This window comes from Leucoraja erinacea, chromosome 4, assembly GCF_028641065.1.
Source record: "Leucoraja erinacea ecotype New England chromosome 4, Leri_hhj_1, whole genome shotgun sequence".
Lineage (NCBI taxonomy): Eukaryota > Metazoa > Chordata > Chondrichthyes > Rajiformes > Rajidae > Leucoraja > Leucoraja erinaceus.
Window position 1 is genome coordinate 45,899,372 of NC_073380.1, and position 18,706 is coordinate 45,918,077.

An 18,706-nucleotide genomic window follows, 5' to 3' on the forward strand; every position below is an offset into this window, starting at 1 on the left:
ACCAGAAGTCCCGTCGGGCAACCTTAAAGCAGTGCCAGTTTGCCCAGCTTAGTAAGCACCCGGGACATCTAGCGTTCAACTCTGAGTGGGCTCCCTGTCCATCTCTCTCTGTCACACCATCCGTAATCGTATCCGGGCCGCCGGTTCTCTGCTCTCTGCCCACTCTTCATCCGCCGGCATGGCTGGCCGCCTTGCACATGCGCACAACCACGGCCAGCACATCATCGGCCGTGGTTGTGCGCATTTTCCACCCTGCACGTGCGCACTGCCACGGCAACTGGTTGGCGGCGGGCACTTTCTCCTTCACTTTGCATTGTGGGAGATCTGCCCGTCATTGCTGTCCGATCGCCGCCTCGCCGCGACCACTGAAAACCAACGCAGAATCACTCCCTGGAGTGACTCTTTCTTCTTGGTTTCCTGGTCCTATGAAAATAATCCAAATGGAATTTAAACTGGAGTGGACCGTCCCCTACCAAACTCAAAACTCTGAAAAATAACAGCCTATTGTGCTTTATCTATTTATTTATTTATTTATTTATTGTGTGTATATATGGTCTATGGTATATAGACACATTGAACTTTTATCTCCTGTACTGTATTATGTTTACATATTCTGTTGTGCTGCAGCAAGCAAGAATTTAAATGTCCTATCTGGGACACATGACAATAAAACTCTCTTTTAAGATTTTGACTTAAGTAAAAAAGAGTTATTGGGAAAAAAGAGCTACCTTAAATTTACTTGCGTCTGGTTTGGGTAACCATGGTAGGGTGAAGACTATTCCATGCTTTAAATGTGCGGGGGAACTCCATGGACCAGCAAGCATCTCTGGGTAGAAAAAAAATTGGGTGACGTTTCGGGGAGAGACCCTCCTTTAGATTTCTTCGGGTTTTAGTGTTTTTAGTTTAATTTAAAGATACAACGTGGAAACAGGCCCTTCGGCCCACCGAGTCCATGCCAACCGTCGATCACCCGTACACTAGTTCTATACCACACATTAGCGACATGAATGAAGGAATGGATGAATGAATCTCTTTATTGTCATTGCACATGGTACAACGAAATTTAAAAGTCAATCCCACGGTGCGATTCACAAGAGCAGTTTAAATATACAAGATAAGGTAAAAATACATACATATAATAAAAAAAATTAAAAATTACAGATAAATTACAATAGCAGCTGAGGTAGAGCCATTCAGTTGAATGCGAATGTTATTTCTTATTTTGCATTATTAAGTTCACGTATGGCTATGGGGTAGAAGCTGTCTCCGAGTCGGTTTGTGCGAGTTTTGAAAGACCTGTACTGTCTTCCAGAGGGCAGCAGGTGGAACAGGTTGTGTCCAGGGTGGGTCCTGAGTGTTTTATTCTCACATCCCAGTTAGAACAATGGAATCCTTACATCCAGCAGCACAACAGACTATGTGAACATAGTACTCTGTAAACAATGTTGTGTGTGTGTGTGTGTGTGTGCGTGTGCGCGTGCGCATGTATACAAATAATATATACAATTTCCCTCCTGGGATTAATAAAGTTCTATCATATAGTATCGTGTGTGTCGGAAGGAACTGCAGATGCTAGTTTAAACTGAAGATAGACACAAAAAGCTGGAGTAACTCAGCAGGTCAGACAGATTCTCTGGCCAAAAGGAAAATATTACGTTTTGGGTTGGGTCTGAAAAAGGTTCCTGCACACCTTTGGAATGTGGAAGGAAACAACAGCACCCAGAGAAAACCCATGCGATCAAAGGGAAAAGGAGCAAACTCCATACAGACAGCACCCAAATTCAGGATCAATTCCGGGTCTCTGGCACTTTCAGGCAGCAACTTTATGTCCAATGTACTGCCCCATAGTCTTGAACTGAATTAAAACATACAATAGCTGTAAAGGGGTACATAGCATCACTTAGAGATTTATGACTGAAACTGGATAGTTACTTTTTTTTAGTAACCAAAGTTATCAACGTATAATTTTTTGTGTGTTGGAAAACAAAACATAGTGGCACAGCTGGTGGACTCGCTGCCTCACATGCCAGAGATCTGTGTTCAATCCTGTCCTCGGGCACTGTCTGTGTTGAATTTTCACATTCTCCCTGCAAGCGTGTGGGTTTCCTACTGCATCCCAAAGATACATTGGCTTTGTAGGTTAACTTGTCTCTGTAAAATTGCCCCTAATGTGTAGGGAGTGGGTGAGGAAAGTGGGATAACAGAACTTGTGTGAATGGGTAGACAAAAATGCTGGAGAAACTCAGCGGGTGAGGCAGCATCTATGGAGCAAAGGAAATAGGCGACGTTTCGGGTCGAGACCCTTCTTCAGACTGATGAGGGTAGGGGGGGGCGGGAAGAAGAAAGGAAGAGGCGGAGACTGTGGGCTGAGGGAGAGCTGGGAAAGGGAGGAGAAAGCAGGGACTACCTGAAATTGGAGAAGTCAATGTTCATACCGCTGGGGTGTAAACTGCCCAAGCAAAATATGAGGTACTGCTCCTCCAATTTACGGTGGGCCTCACTCTGGCCATGGACGAGGCCCAGGACAGGTCAGATTCGGAATGGGAGAGGGAGTTGAAGTGCTGAGCCACCGGGAGATCAGGTTGGTTATTGCAAACTGAGTGCAGGTGTTGTGCCAAGCGATCGCCAAGCCTGAGCTTGGTCTCACCGATGTTGATCATACGCTGAATAATCCAACCACATTTTTGTTTGGAAGTGGAAAGAATTAATAGAAATTGCATTCATTGCTACATGTAAAAAGAGTTGAGATACTGTATATACTGTATTATAATTTTGTTTCATGTCATTGTGTATATATCATGTCTTGATTGGTGAATATGTTTAGTTTGTGACTTTATTTGAAGCAGAAATAATATGCGAATGCTTCATTGAGCATAATTCCGACTGGTAACTATGCACTTCATAGAAACATAGAAATTAGGTGCAGGAGTAGGCCATTCGGCCCTTCGAGCCTGCACCGCCATTCAATATGATCATGGCTGATCATCCAACTCAGTATCCCGTACCTGCCTTCTCTCCATACCCCCTGATCCCCTTAGCCACAAGGGCCACATCTAACTCCATCTTAAATATAGCCAATGAACTGGCCTCAACTACCCTCTGTGGCAGAGAGTTCCAGAGATTCACCACTCTCTGCATGAAAAAAGTTCTTCTCATCTCGGTTTTTAAAGGATTTCCCCTTTATCCTTAAGCTGTGACCCCTTGTCCTGGACTTCCCCAACATCGGGAACAATCTTCCTGCATCTAGCCTGTCCAACCCCTTAAGAATTTTGTAAGTTTCTATAAGACCCCCCCTCAATCTTCTAATTCTAGCGAGTAAAAGCCGAGTATATCCAGTCTTTCTTCATATGAAAGTCCTGACATCCCAGGAATCAGTCTGGTAAACCTTCTCTGTATCCGAGCAACCCAGGCAGCTGAGCACATTATCACACGCGTCATGCAAGCCGTCTTAAATGACCACCTAAACTGTCATTTGGCAACCCAAAAAGCTGCCTGGGTTGCCCGGCTGGCAACAGTGTAAAAAAGTTAAGTGAGAGCCCTGGTTAACACACTCATTCCTGGAGTGGTTTCAAGGATTCAGATCAACAAATGGAGGAAGAACATATTGAAGAGTATGAACAACTTTATTTATTAAAGCAAATACAGGAGAATTATTAATAAAGCAACAAGTCTCACTAATACAAGAACGGGTTTCAAAACTAACTATCCTTGTGCCAAAATAACGCAAGTTATTTGTCGTATCAGACGCCAAGCTAGTCTCAAATGTCTCTGGGAAGGCAAATGGTTATCTTAATGACCCCGCAGGTGGTCTCATGATTTACCGGTCCTTCCAAGACAGCCTAAGCATTCTTCCAACACACCTAGTTGTTTACCTGAGCAAGGTTTGGCATGCATTGCTACTAATTTCGCTAACAACTCAATTTTAGCTGACATAATCTATTTAACACTGCCTTTTTCAGATAGTGATTCATTTCATTTGATCACAAACACCATTCCAATTGCTCAACGTTTATATACACAAAGATGTCAAAGATAGACACAAAAAGTGGAGTAACTCAGCAGGACAAACAGCATCTCTGGAGAGAAGGCATGGGTGACGTTTTGGGCCGTGATCCTTCTTCGGATGGTCTGAACGTCACCCATTCCTTTTCTGAGTTACTACAGCTTTTTGTGCCCATCTTCAGTTCAAACCAGCATCTGCAGTTTCTTCCTACACATTTATATACACAACCTGTTTTTGTTTACTAGCAAAGTGAATAACTGCATATTCTTCCATATTAGTTCACCATCTGTTACATTCTACTCTCGAAGAAGTGTCTTGACCCGAAACATCATCCATTCCTTCTCTCCAGCAATTCTGCCTGCCCCGCTGAGTTACCCCAGCATTTAGTGTTGATCTTGATTCACTGATCCAATTTACTGATGGAGATTCATAGCCTCCAAATCCAAAAAAGGATCTGTTTATTTCAGCCCTAAATTTTCACTAATCGTTAAACCGTACCGGTAGATAATGATGTACTAATTCTGTACACTACTATTTTCACTAAAGCTTTTGTGCAACAGCTTATGAAAGCCATTCCCAAAGTCAAAATACAACACATCAAATGGTTGGTCTTTATCAATTCTGCTATTATAAATTCAAACTTGAACTGATTTGTTAATTAATGATCAATATTGCACCCAGGCACTACAAGGTAATGCTGATCTTAAATTAGATGTTGAATTAAGCACAATATTTTGTGTGCTTTTGTTGGGTTGAAAATGTAAATGGACTAATAATTTAAAGGGATTCAAATGCAACAAAATGTTTACTATGGGTGAATAAATACCCATTGAGAAGACTGCACTTCCAACTTCAGCAATGCATTGGAAAGTCATTGAAATAGTTTATTTTAAGAATTTAAGAATTTTAAGACACACAGTATTAGAGCAAGTCAGCAGATCACGCAGCATTTTTGGAGAACATGGATAGGTGACGTTACAGATGGGACCCTTCTTCAAAGCCGAACAATTGCCTATCCATAGACACAAAATGTTGGGGTAACTCAGTGGGACAGGGAACATCTCTTCAAGGGTCTTGACCCAAAACGTCACCCATTCTTTCTCTCCAGAGATCCTGCCTGTCCCACTGAGTTACTCCAGCATTTTGTATCCATCTTTGGTTTAAACCAGCATCTGCAGTTCCTTCCTTCCATCACCATTGTCTATAATGCATTTCGTTGTCTCTGTACTGTACACTGACAATGACAATTAGAATTGAATCTGAATCTGAATCTGAATGCTCTTCAGAGATGTTACTGCTGAATTACTCCAGCACTCGTCTTTTTTAGTAAACCAGCACCCGCAGTTCCTTGCGTCTACATTTTCCTTCCTTACTCTTCTTGATTTCAAAGGTACTTTAAACATTTGGCATCTAGTCCGTGCTCCGAAATACCAACATCCATTTAAACTGCCATTATTTTTGATATTGTTACATTTAGCATCTCCAAATGTTTCTCAGGTCTCAGGTTATGGCATCTAGTTACAAATATGTGAACATGCGAATCTGTGATCAACACCTTCAGCAACATTCAGGCTACTCTAGGCTATTATTATACATTATACTATCACATCTATTATGCCCCTGTCCCACTTGGAAACCTGAACGTAAACCTCCGGAGACTTTGCGCCCCACCCAAGGTTTCCGTGCGGTTCCCGGCGGTTGCAGGTAGTGGAAGCAGGTAGGGAGACTGACAAAATCCTCCGGAACCGCACGGAAACCTTGGGTGGGGCGCCAAGTCTCCAGAGGTTTCCGTTCAGGTTTCCTAAGTGGGACAGGGGCATTACTCTACCTCGTGAAGGTGGAAAACAAAAATAAACCCAGGCCAATCAGGATAGAAAATCAACTGCGGTTTGTTTTAATCCCTTTGGCAATTGCATAAGTAGTAGCATAGGAAATCAACATTTACTGTTCGTGACTAACCCGTTTTCCACTTGATAGTGCCCTGCCAATTTACTCAGTTGAAATTACCAGTTTGATATAAATGTAATTTGGCCCTTATGCTATCCGCTAAATATTAATAAACTGCCACTAGCATGTTAAACTACAGTTCAAGACACATAACCCATTCCGCCATTCAAGACTACATAAATTTTAGACTAAGAATTAATCTAGTGACCTTTCTCTGTACCCTTTGAAGTCAATGTCCTAATTACAGATGAAAACTAAAACAGATGGTGTAATACAATGGAGGGCAAACCAAGATTTCCTACATTGCAACACAGATTACATTTCCAAACGCTTCATTGACCATCAAGTGATTTGAGTTAACCCGAGGTCATAGCAGATAGACAATTGTTAATCTTTTTTTCATTTAAGACCCTGGATAGCCAAATGCTATATTTTCAGTTACAAAGCATTCTGCTTGAACCCCAAGCTGTCACTACTTGCAATAGGTATTATATTTAGTAAAGGTACACAGCAACAGGCATTTTAAATTTGATCTAAAAAAAAAAAATCACTAGTTGTTTCCACTATCATAATAGTCAATACAGCTTTTTTTTTTAAAACAATGTACTGTACATCAGCTCACTATAATACAGAGTAAGATTTTGTATCACTAATTTGGAGTTTAAAACTGAAGCAATGTCATTTCATATTTGTAATCAGAACTTGAAGAGAAAAATTAGCCATTGGCAACAAAATATTTACAACTTTAACTTGACCACTTTGAATTTTACAGGGACTTTTTATGATGAGAAATGAGGGAAAAAAATAATTGAAGCATGATTGTGTACAAAGGATGCATATTGGTCGAATTAGAAGGAATGTTTTTATTTATTCAAGTTAATGTATTAAGCTGCAGCTTTGGACAGCACAGTGGTGCAGCTGGCAGAGCTGCTGCCTCACAGTGCCAGAGACACGGGTTCGATCCTGACCTCTGGTGTTGTCTGTGCAGAATTTGCACATTCTCCCTGCGACTGCGTGAGTTTCCTCTAGGTGCTCCGGTTTCCATGTACATCCAAAAGGCGTGCAGGTCTGTGTGTTAATTGGCCTCAGTAAATTGCCACTAGTATGTATGGAGTGGGAAAGTAGGATAACATGGAACATTCAAACAGAGAATGGGTGATCGATGATCCAGGTCTAATTCCATGCTGTATCTCCAAGCTGAAGTATTGTGTAATTAACGTATTTCTTTCATTATAATGCAGTATTTTAAGAGGAACCAAAACAGAAGCAACACCATATAAAAGATACTGCAGGTTCGTGTCCACTTAAATTATTTATGTTAAAAACAACAGTAAAAGTGACCTGGATTACATGTGAATACCTACGACATTGTAGGATATACATTAGATTTATACACCAGGGTACAATTATATTCCTTGTCTCATGCAACTCAGAGTAGACAATAGATGCAGTAGTAGGCCATTCGGCCCTTCAGGCCAGCACCGCCATTCAATGTGATCATGGCTGATCATCCCCAATCAGTACCCCGTTCCTGCCTTCCCCCCATATCCCTCGACTACGCTTTCTTTAAGAGCCCTATCTAGCTCTCTATTGAAACTATCCAGAGAACTGGCCTCCACCGCCCTCCGAGGCAGAGAATTCCACAGACCAACAACTCTCTGTGTGAAGAAGTGTTTCCTTGTCTAAGTTCTAAATGGCTTATCCCTTATTCTTAAACTGTGGCCCCTGGTTCTGGACTCCCCCAACATCGGGAACACGTTTCCTGCCTCTAGCATGTCAAAATCCTTAATAATCTTCTACGTTTTAATAAGATCCCCTCTCACCCCTCTAAACTCCAAAGTATACAAGCCCAGCCGTTCACTATGTCTCACTAGGCCCCTATACAATTGCAGAAGGACCTCTTTGCTCCTATACTCAACTCCTCTTGTTATGAAGGCTAACATGCCATTCGCTTTCTTCACTGCCTGCTGCACCTGCATGCTTAATTTCATTGACTGATGAACAAGGTCCCCCAGATCCCGTTGTACTTCCCCTTTTCCCCCAACTTGACATAATTTAGATAATAATCTGCCTTCCTGTTTTTGCTACCAAAGTGGATAACCTCACATTTATCCACATTAAACTGCATCTGAAATGCATCTGTCCACTCACCAAACCTGTCCAAGTTACCCTGCATTATCATAGCATCCTCCACACTGCCACCCAGCTTTGTGTTATCTGCAAATTTACTAATGTTACTTTCAATCCCTTCATCTAAATCATTGATGTATATTGTAAACAGCAGCGGACCCAGCACAATAAGCCTTGCGGTACATCATTTAGAGTAAATGGTATACATACAGTAATGATGAATACAACGATAAGTACAAAATAGCTTAGTTTTAGTTTAGCTTATTATTGTCACATATACGAAGGTAGATTGTGAAGCTTTTGTTGCATGCTATCCAGTCAAGCTGTCCACAGTGCACACAGAGGATAAAGGGTACAACATTCATTGCAAGAAAAAGACCGATTAAAATTAGTTCAGAGGTCTCCAATTAGAAGAATATTGCAATCTGAATTGGTTAAAAAAAAATCAAAAAAAATCAGGAATAATAATGGAATAATCGAATGAGGAAGAGTTAAGAATGGCAACACCTCCAGGAAGGGGCATGAAAGAGGCGATTGGTTCAGGAGTCTAAGCGCAGTAGGAAAAACTGTTCTCAAGTCAGTACTTCGAAGCCTTCAAACTGCTGTATCTTTTCCCATAGAGTAGAAGAAAGAAAAGGGAATGACCAGGGTAGCATACCTTGACAATACTTAACCCTTGCTGTTGTAATGCAAACTGACTTCATCATGGCATTTGATAGTTCCACAGGGAGGCTGTTCTAGAAGGTTAGATCGCATGGGATCTAGAGAGCCAGCTAACTGGATACCGAAATGCCTTGTGTAAGAAGGAACTGCAGATGCTGGTTTAAACCGAAGATAGACACAAAAAGCGACCCAAAACGTTACCCATTCTTTCTCTCCAGTGATGCTGCCTGTCCCGCTGAATTACTCCAGCTTTGTATGACTACAGAAATACCTTAATGGACGCTGGGGGCGGTGATGAAAGGTTGCTTTATGGACTGGAGGCCTGTAACTAATGGTGAGCTTCTGGGATCGGTGCTGGGCCCATTGTTGTTAGTTATCTTCGGATGGGAATGTATAAGGCCCGATTCTACTTCTCCCCTAACCTCATGTACTGCATTTAGTGCTCCCAAATGTGGTCTCCTTTACATCTACACCAAAAGTAGAATAGGCAACCATTTCACCGAACCCCTGCTCTGTCCGCCAAGGCCTGCTGGATCTCCCAGTTGCTAACTGGGTGTGCACCCATGTCTCCCTTCCTTCCACTCCCCAACCCCCTCCACCTATATTCCCTTCTCAGATTTCAGATTTTGCCTTTCTTCTATGCATATCTCTTCATCTCACTTTTTGTCTTTTCATCTGTGGACTTCGTCCAACCATCTTCCAATCAACCCCACCACCATCTGCATCGTCACTTGCCAGACTTTGGCCCAGCACCACCTCTCTTCTAACTTTCCCCCCTACTATAATCCCATATAATAAAGGATCCCAACCCTAAATGTCGCCTATCCATGGTTTCCACATACTGTGTGACCCTAGCACAGTGTGCAGTTTTTGTGAACCAACATCTGAAGTTCCTTTTTGTCTATGTGATTAGTAAGTTTGCAGATTACACGAACATAGGTGGAATTGTAGACAGTAAAAATGATTATCAAGTATTACATCAGGATTTTGAGGCGCACCAGCGTTGCGGGCAAGGACAAAATAAATGTTATGATCAATTTTAAATGACTGAGGTCTGCCGGTCAGGAGGGTCTGAAGCTGATTGCAGATAGAGGGGGGCCTCAAGGAAAAAGCCCAGGAGTTTAGAGACGAAACTAAACAAGCCAATTCAGTATTATGGTTTTGTAGACTGGGATGTGGTCAATCAGTAGCAACCCGATCTAGGTGTTCTTATTGACAGTAAGACACAATGTTATTTCCAATACACAAAGACCAATAATTCTAGCCTAGACACTATTTAGGTATGTTACAATACTTTCCTTCAGCGGTGCTGCAATTCTGCCACTGGCCGTGTGCGCGATTTTGGCGCCTTTGGGGGGGGCGGGGTTAAAACGCGTTTTTTTTCCTACCTTGTCCTGGATTATATTTGGTTGGAGTGCAAGCTTTTGCTGAAGAATCATTCCGACAGGCGTTCTGTCTATTTTTTTTTGTCAATCGCCCTACTCATTCAGTGTTGGGAGTAATTTTAAAATCAGCTTCTAAAGCAGTCAACCCCGACAACGGGGGCGGATTTCAGGTAGGTAGGTAAAAGAAAGCGGTTTATTTTTGTGTATAAAAGTGGCCCTTAAGATACCTTTAGTTCACATTTTAAGTTGCGAAACGGTGATTTAGTCCCCATACCAACCGGCAGTGTTTTTCATGCAGATATGGGGGTCTAAATCACTGCAAACCGCAACATCCAAATGGTCGCGTTCCAGAAAAACCCACTCGCTAGATGATTTAAATGGCCATTAATTTACAGGTATTAAACATTAAATTCCTTCCATTTGGCCTATAAATCCATGACAATGAGGTTTAAAAATTATATTTATTGTGAATTCTTGTGTGAATGTTATTTGGACACGCTATTTAAAAATGTTAATCTATTCTTAAGAAATTGATAGATGTTTAGATCTAGTAATTGAATTTTGTAATTAGCTACAATTAGGTAACTAATTATATGCTTTAATTTCAAGTCATCTAAGTAAGATTGTTTCATATTTGTTTCAGAATGCTTCAATCTATAATAACTGAAAATTTATTTTAGTTCTCTTAATTTTTAAGAAAGTTATGGACATTTGACTGTCCGCGATCACAGCTTTTGTGTTAAGTCAATGGAAAAGCAATAGAGAACAAGATACTAATTTCCGAGTATGAAAATGGCCATAACCTTTTTTAATACTGAAGATATGAAAGTGAATTAGGTGACAAATTAAACTTTGTTTTATCTGATGGGATAATTTACAGACTTGATTTTTAAAATCTCAAAATTTTGTAACATTGTTACACTATTTCCCCCCCAAAATGTTGACTATTCACATCCCTCTTCTTTCATTTCTATCAGATATTTGAATATTTGAATCAGATTTTTGATCTCCAGGATACAAAGACAATTATCAAGGTATTGAATGTCGAAATACTCAATAAGATTTTTTTTAGATTGAATTCTAACTTGTTATGTCTCATAGCTCATATAGAGTAATCCATTTGCCACTATACAGACTCATCTGTCCTTCGGTATTTATTATTACAACACTTCCAAGATAAACTAGTCCACTTGACTGGCATCATTACATTCACTTCTCCCCAAAGCCAGTGGACATGGCTAGTGTATACCATCTGTACTTTGTTAAGGAGGCTTATGAAATGTGAAAGAAAATTAGTTTATCTCCTCTAGTCAAATTGTTATTGTACGTTATATGGCTAAAGACAACTCATCATGATTTCTCCTGTGTTAGCTTTCCCCTGGAGGAGTTCAATAACAAATTGTTCCACATGGTACAAGTACAGGTCACAGCTACCAACTAGTAAAGTTGTTTCTTTGTTCTGAAATAGCTACAAAATGTTTGCAAAAAACTTGGCATTTGCCTCCTCAAAAATTGAAATTTATGTCAAAAATACAATAACTAAACAAAAATTATCTCAAAAATGACCCATGTAATAATTGTAACTAAATGCATCCATTGGATTAACACACTTACACTAATGCTTTCACTTCCATTTGAATCCTCAAATCACTCTAAAATGCATGGCTCGGATATATCCGCACAGCCATGATTTGGATAGTTTAAAGGTTGGTGCTGCTGTTGCAGTCAGCATAAAGTTGAAAGCTAACCAAGTACCTTCAGTAAAATTCTATTAAATCAAATCCACTATTATTTCATCTGATGCCATCATTAACATTTTAATGTTGAATTTTTTAACTTCATTTTTAAATAGTTTTTCAATATTTCTCAATTTCTCCGAGCAGGCCAGCTTGGCTTCGTTAACAGTCAAACCTATACAAACTTTTCTCCCCAATAGTTCTTCCCGTTTATTTTCTCTGCAAGCAAACCACATGTGATAACAGTGACATCAGACGGCTTTGCTACTGAGGTTTTATGATCAGCATTCCCACAGTGGACTGACTCAGAAATTATTTGCGATCAGCAGGTAGATAAGCACCCTGTGTGCTGGCATGGACCTAAAATTCTAACTGTTTTGTAAATGGTGTTAATTATGTATATGATTAACACATTAAAGAATGAACATTTTAATTTGTATTTGTTAAGAAATTAATCCATAATAACCAGTTTTTATGTTATTGATGTTAGTAAAAGTGTATCAATTGGTTTATTCTCAATTAATTAGAAAATAGTTTAATGGTTCATGCACTTCCCTTTTTCCTAATCTCAATGGTGTCAGATTAGGAAAAAGGGAAGTGCAACGAGACCTGGGTGTCCTTGTACATCAGTCATTGAAAGTAAACATGCAGGTAGCACAGGCAGTGAAGAAAGCTAATGGCATATTGGCCTTCATAACGAGAGGATTTGAGTATAGGACTAAAGGGGTCCTTCTGCAGCTGTACAGGGCCCTGGTGAGACCACATCTGGAGTATTGTGTGCAGTTTTGGTCTCCTAATTTAAGGAAGGACATCCTTGCTATTGAGGGAGTGCAACGTAGGTTCACAAGGTTAATCCTTGGGATGGCGGGATTGTCATATGAGGAAAGATTGGAAAGACTGGGCTTGTATTCACTGGAATTTAGAAGGACAAAAGGGCATCTTATAGAAGCATATAAAATTATAAAAGGGTTGGACAAGCTAGATGCAGGAAAAATGTTCCCCATGTTGGGGGAGTCCAGAACCAGGGACCACAGTCTAAGAATAAAGGGAACACCATTTAAAACTGAGATGAGAAAAAACTTTTTCACCCATTGTGAATTTGTGGAATTCCCTGCCACAGAAGACAGTGGAGACCAATTCACTGGATGAATTTAAGAGAGTTAGATAGAGCTCTTGGGGCTAGCGGAATCAAGGGATATGGGGAGAAGACAGGCACAGGTTACTGATTGTGGATGATCAGCCATGATAACAATTAATGGCAGTGCTGGCTTGAAGGGCTGAATGGTCTCCTCTTGCACCTATTTTCTATGTTTCTATCTTGTAGACAATGAATGTAGTGAACTTCAAAGGTCATCCTTTGGCTGGGAGTTTCAGTCCTGATAGTAGAATGCAATTAGTTTTTTTTAGAGATACAGCACGGAAACAAGCCCTTTGGCCCACCGAGTCCACGCCGACCAGCGATCCCCGCACACTAACACTATCCAACACACAGAAGGGACAATGCACAATTTTACCTAGCCAATTGGCCTACAAACTTGGACGTCTTTAGAGTGTGGGAGGAAACCGGAGATCCTGGAAAAAATCCATGCAGGTCATGGTACAACGCACAGGCAGCACCCATAGGCAGGATTGAACCTGGGTCTCTGGCACTGTAAGGCAGCAGCTATACTGCAACGCTACCGTGACGCCCATTTAATTGGCAAAAAATGTAAACAATGCTTTTTTAAACAATTTTTAAGCAAAATGCTTTTGTCATAAGAAGCATTCTCATTTAGATGTATTAGCGGTGCCTGAACAGCGTTTTATCCCTCCTAACATGAATATGTCACAACCATCAAAAACTACTCTACCCGTTACCATTATACAAAGCAAGTGGAAAACACAAATGCAAACAAAGAAACAAATTGAACACTTGCAATGAAGGAATGCCATTTCTAATCATTCTTGCAAGCATTCCTATGAATAACAACTAATAATGACATGATAGCTTACATTTACAGCTACCAAAATATTAACCTTCCAAGTTCAAGCACTGCCTTTTCATTTAGTATAGTTTCAGGGAGGAATCACTTTGAACATAGCAGTTTAAAGTGAAATTAGCTAAATTGTTATTTAATATGGGCTACGAAATAAAACGATTTATTTCTGAGGCTTTGGGGACAAAGTATCAACAAAGCTCCTAAACTCGGCTTCATTTTAATTTTACTGCAGAACACAGTTTTTAAAAGAGCATGCTTAATAATGAACTGCCGGTTTTTATTTATTTATTTTGAATTGTGTGAAAAGGCAGTTTGAATAGGGAAGACAACCAGGGTGTAATGCTGAGGCTTTATAAGGCACTAGTTAGACCACATTAGGAGTATTGTGAGCAGTTTTAGGCCCCAAATATGAGGAAGTGCTGGCGTTGGAGAGGGTCCAGAGGAGGTTGCGAGAATTATGCAGGATGATTAAGTTAACATATGATAAGCGTTTGACAGCACTAGCACTGTACTCACTGGAGTTTAGAAGGAAGAGGGAAGGACTTCATTGAACAACAAATGGTGAAAGGCCTCGAAAGCGAATGTAGAGTAGATGCTTCCACTAGTGAGAGAGTCGAGAACCAGAGGGCATAGCTTCAGAATAAAGGGACGTACCTTTAGATAGGTGATGAGAAATAGTTTCTCTAGTCAGAGGGTGGTGAATCTGTGGGATTCACTGCCACAGATGGCCGTGGAGGTCAAGTCATTGGGTATTTTAAAGGCAGAGATTGACAGACACTTGGTTAGTAAATGTGTCAAGGGTTATGGGGAGAAGGCAGGGGAATGGGGTTGAGGGGGAAAGATAGTTCAGCCATGATTGAATAGTGTAGACTTGATAGGCCAAATTGCCCACCTGCTCCTAAGACATAAAATTATGACCTTTTACTCCATTTAAAAAAAATTATGTCTACTTCATTTGCAAAGAATAAAGCGAAAAGGAAAATTCTGACTCTGCAACTCTCCCCGTGGTCGCTGCCTGACCACACTGAGTGTTTAGGCATTCTCCTTTTTTGTCCCCCAACTATTAGTCTGGTACCATTCAACGCAACTGCCACTGTTATTCAGCGTGATTAGGATCAAAACATAACTGTAATTGCTGAGACACAACCATATTCTGCACTTTTCCCATTATTGGATAGAAGACAACAGAACTCCTATGCACTCCGAGGTTGTACAAATCTAGTAATACATCCAATAAAGTAAGGGAATGCTGTTTTTTTAAATTTATCATGGACTAACATTTACTTTAGAGATACAGCGCGGAAACAGGCCCTTCGACCTACCAGGTCCGCACCGACCAGCTATCACCGCACATTAACACTATCCTACACCCACTAAGGACTATCTTTACATTTACCAAGCTAACTAACCTACAAACCTGTACGTCTTTGGAGTGCGAGAGGAAACTGAAGATATCAGAGAAAACCCACGCAGATCACGGGGAGAATGAACAAACTCTGTACAGACAGCACCCGTAGTCAGGATCGAACCCGGGTCTCCGGTGCTGCATTCGCTGTAAGGCAGCAACTGTAACGCTGCACCACTGTGACCGCCCTTATTTAGTTCAAACACTAAACATCTAAAATCAAAAATAGACACAAAAAGCTGGATTAACTCAGCAGGACAGGCAGCATCTCTGGAGAGAAGGAATGGGTGAAGTTTCCGGTCGAGACCCTTTTTGTGACTTAACATAATGTCTCAGCTTCTATACTCAATTCCTTGATTGAAATCCAACATGCCAAAAGCCTTCTTATGTACCTGCAATGCCACTTTCAGGGAACTATATTCTTGCGCTCCTAGATCTCTATGCTCTACCACACTACCAAGATGGAGCTTATGTGGGCAAGTGTGTTACTGCACTTCGGGAGGTCAAATACAAGGGAAAACAATGGTAAAGAAGGCATATGGGATGGTTGCCTTCATCAGTCAGGATATTGCATATAGGTGTTATGTAGTCACATTGTAGCTTTATAGGACTTTGATTGTCACATTTGGAATACTATGTGCAGCTCTGGTTGTCCCATTACAGGAAGAATGTAGTGACTTTAGAAAGGTTTTTCAGGATGCTGCCTGGATTAGAAGGTGTTAGCTACAAGGAGAGGTGGGGCAAACGTGTATTGCTCTCTTCAATAATTTCAGAGGCTGAACGGAGACCTAATAAAAGTTTATAAAATAATAATAGGTATAGAGTTAAGAGTCATAATATGATTTTCCTCTGGGTGGAAATGTCAAATACCAGAAGGCGTGCCATGAAGGCCAGAGGAGGAAAATTTAAAGGAAATGTACAGGCCAGGTTTTCCACCCAGAAAGTGGTATATGCCTGGAATGCAGTCAGTAGTAACAGATACAAGAATGGTGTTTAAGAGGCTTTTTGATCGGCATATATCTATGCAGGGAATGGAGAGATATGGATCATGAAGTGATTAGTTTAATTTGGCATCATGTTTGACACTAACTTCATGGGCCCAAGGGCCTGTTGCTGTGCTGCATTATTCTATATTCCATGAACTTAGCGGGTCAAGTGGCATCTGTGTGGGCAGATGGATTGTTCACATTTGGGATCTTCATGCAGGGTCTCGACCCAAAAATTCAATCATTCATCCACCTCCATAGTTTTAGTTTAGTTTAAAGAGATACAGCGCGGAAACAAGCCCTTCCACCCACCGGGTCCATGCCAGCCATTAACACTATCCTATACCCACTATGGACAATTTTTACATTTACCAAGCCAATTAACATACATGCCTGGACGTCTTTGGAGTGTGGGAGGAAACCAAAGATCTCGGAGAAAACCCACGCAGGTCACAGGGAGAACGTACAAACTCCGTACAGACAGCACCCGTAAACAGGATCGAACCCGGTTCTCCGGCGCTGCATTCGCTGTAAGGAAGCAACTCTACCGCTGCGCCACCATGACCGCCCTGACCCATTGAGTTCCTGCAGCAATTTAACTTTTACTCCAGATTACAGGACCAGATTATAGGAGCCTCATATCTCCACCATACATATATTACTATAAACATGTCAAAATTACTTTTAAGCTATTTTTGAAATGTTAATTTACTATAAACATGGTAAGTGGACATTACTTTTAAAAGCAACAGTATCAGGTATAATCTGCAATTTATTGTAAAATACTGAAACGGATTGTTATTTCTTACTGCATCTATACATACATAACATTAAGCAATGTCACTCCAAATTTCAGTTGTATTTAAACTATGTGACTATTTTAAGTACAAAACACTAAACAAAATCATTGCAAAGGACCAATGAGAATACTAACTGAAAACTAAAGACTAGTGTGCCGAAGCTGTCATAACTAGAAACTAAATTATCCTGTAGATCCAATTGGACAAAACTTACATTTGTTCCAACAATCTTTTGAATTAAAGTTAACATATCAACCATATTAATATATTCAAGGAGGAAGTAATAACAAATTCTCTCAACTATTCAGAAGTTATTACAAATACCAGTTTTTTTAAAACATATTCTCCAAAACACTAGGCAGCCCCCACATTATTAATACAGTCAATGAGGTAACATAGTAAATTGCAAATCTAGGTTTTTATAATGCCCGAGTATTAAAGCCTTGAATACAGGCCAATCACCTACTATTCACAATAAAGGTTCACAAAAGATATGGAGAAGTACAGAAGATGTTTTCTCTGTGACATCGGAGAGCGGTAGAGCTGTTCCTATTTTTACCTGCTGGCATCCTGGGGCTTGGCAACCATGCACTCCTTCAGTCGATCCAGGAGACTTACTTGAGGTGTCTAATGAATCATTTAATCACCTGGAAACCACAAGAAGTTTATGCATCAATAATAAGAACCAGCACTTTCCACAAACAACCATGCTTGACTCTAATGTGTAGGAAGGAACTGCTGATGCTGATTTACACCGTAGATAGACACAAAATGCTGAAGTAACTCAGGGAGTCAAGCATGATATCTAGAGAGAAGGAATGGGTGACGTTTTGGGTCAAGACCCTGCTTCAGATTGAGAATCAGGGGAGAAGACGTAGATATGTGGAAGGGTAAGGTGTGAAAACAACAGATCAAAGCAGATAATAATCAGGTAAATGTTGAATGGATGATTGGTAGCTGAGGGCTGAAATGCAGCTGAGGACAATTAAAATTGAATCTGAAATTGAATCTGAATCTGAACTCCACTCCCCCATCCTCAGTTTTTTTCACCACTTGAATCAGTGGGGACAAGCCTGCTTTGGTCAATGGTAGGTAGGTAAACACTGGTGATTCCCCCTCCAGGGACAGAAGGTGGGGGATGCAACGTTTTGAACATTGACACACGGTGATTTCTCCCCAGATCCCCCGATGGTAACAGGGTGGGAGCAACCCCAAGTGCCAGCAGTGGCCCAGGCCTGGGTGGCTCTAGCAGTCCCAGGGGTTGGATGAGGGGGAGTCCACCCTCCTCGTCTCACCGCCAGGGCCTGGCGTCCCACCGCCGCCCACAGCCTCACCCTCCACGCAGCTTCCACCGTTCCCTTTACCTCCTGCCTGCCTGCCACCGCAGCGCTGTATTAATCTTCAGCCTTCTTCCCCCCTCTTTTAAAACATATTTCACTGCAGCTTTCGGACAGAAGGGGAAAATACTTCCGGCGATCGGCACGGAACGGAACTTCCTTCCTTTGCCGTCACCAATGGGCGGGATCAAGGCTGGAGGTAGAGTTTGTTGATCTTTCGCTAAATTGCTTTTCTCCGCCTTTTTTTGTTGTTATACCTGAGAAGTTCATCGATTCGGTGCGAAGGATGGTTCGGGATCATGTTGTTCCAAGGCCAGACCCAACCAACCGAGTCC

General features: G+C 41.1%; 1 protein-coding gene across 1 annotated transcript in view; it reads right to left on the bottom strand.

Moving 5' to 3' along the window:
* Positions 1–17,543, bottom strand: part of LOC129696341 (protein EFR3 homolog A-like) — a 115,767-nt gene extending 98,224 nt beyond the window's left edge. Inside the window, exon 1 of the mRNA XM_055634160.1 lies at positions 15,261–17,543. The gene's annotated coding sequence lies outside the window, so the exon portion shown is untranslated. The remainder of the gene's footprint in view (positions 1–15,260) is intronic.
* Between the last annotated feature and the right edge of the window lie 1,163 nt (positions 17,544–18,706).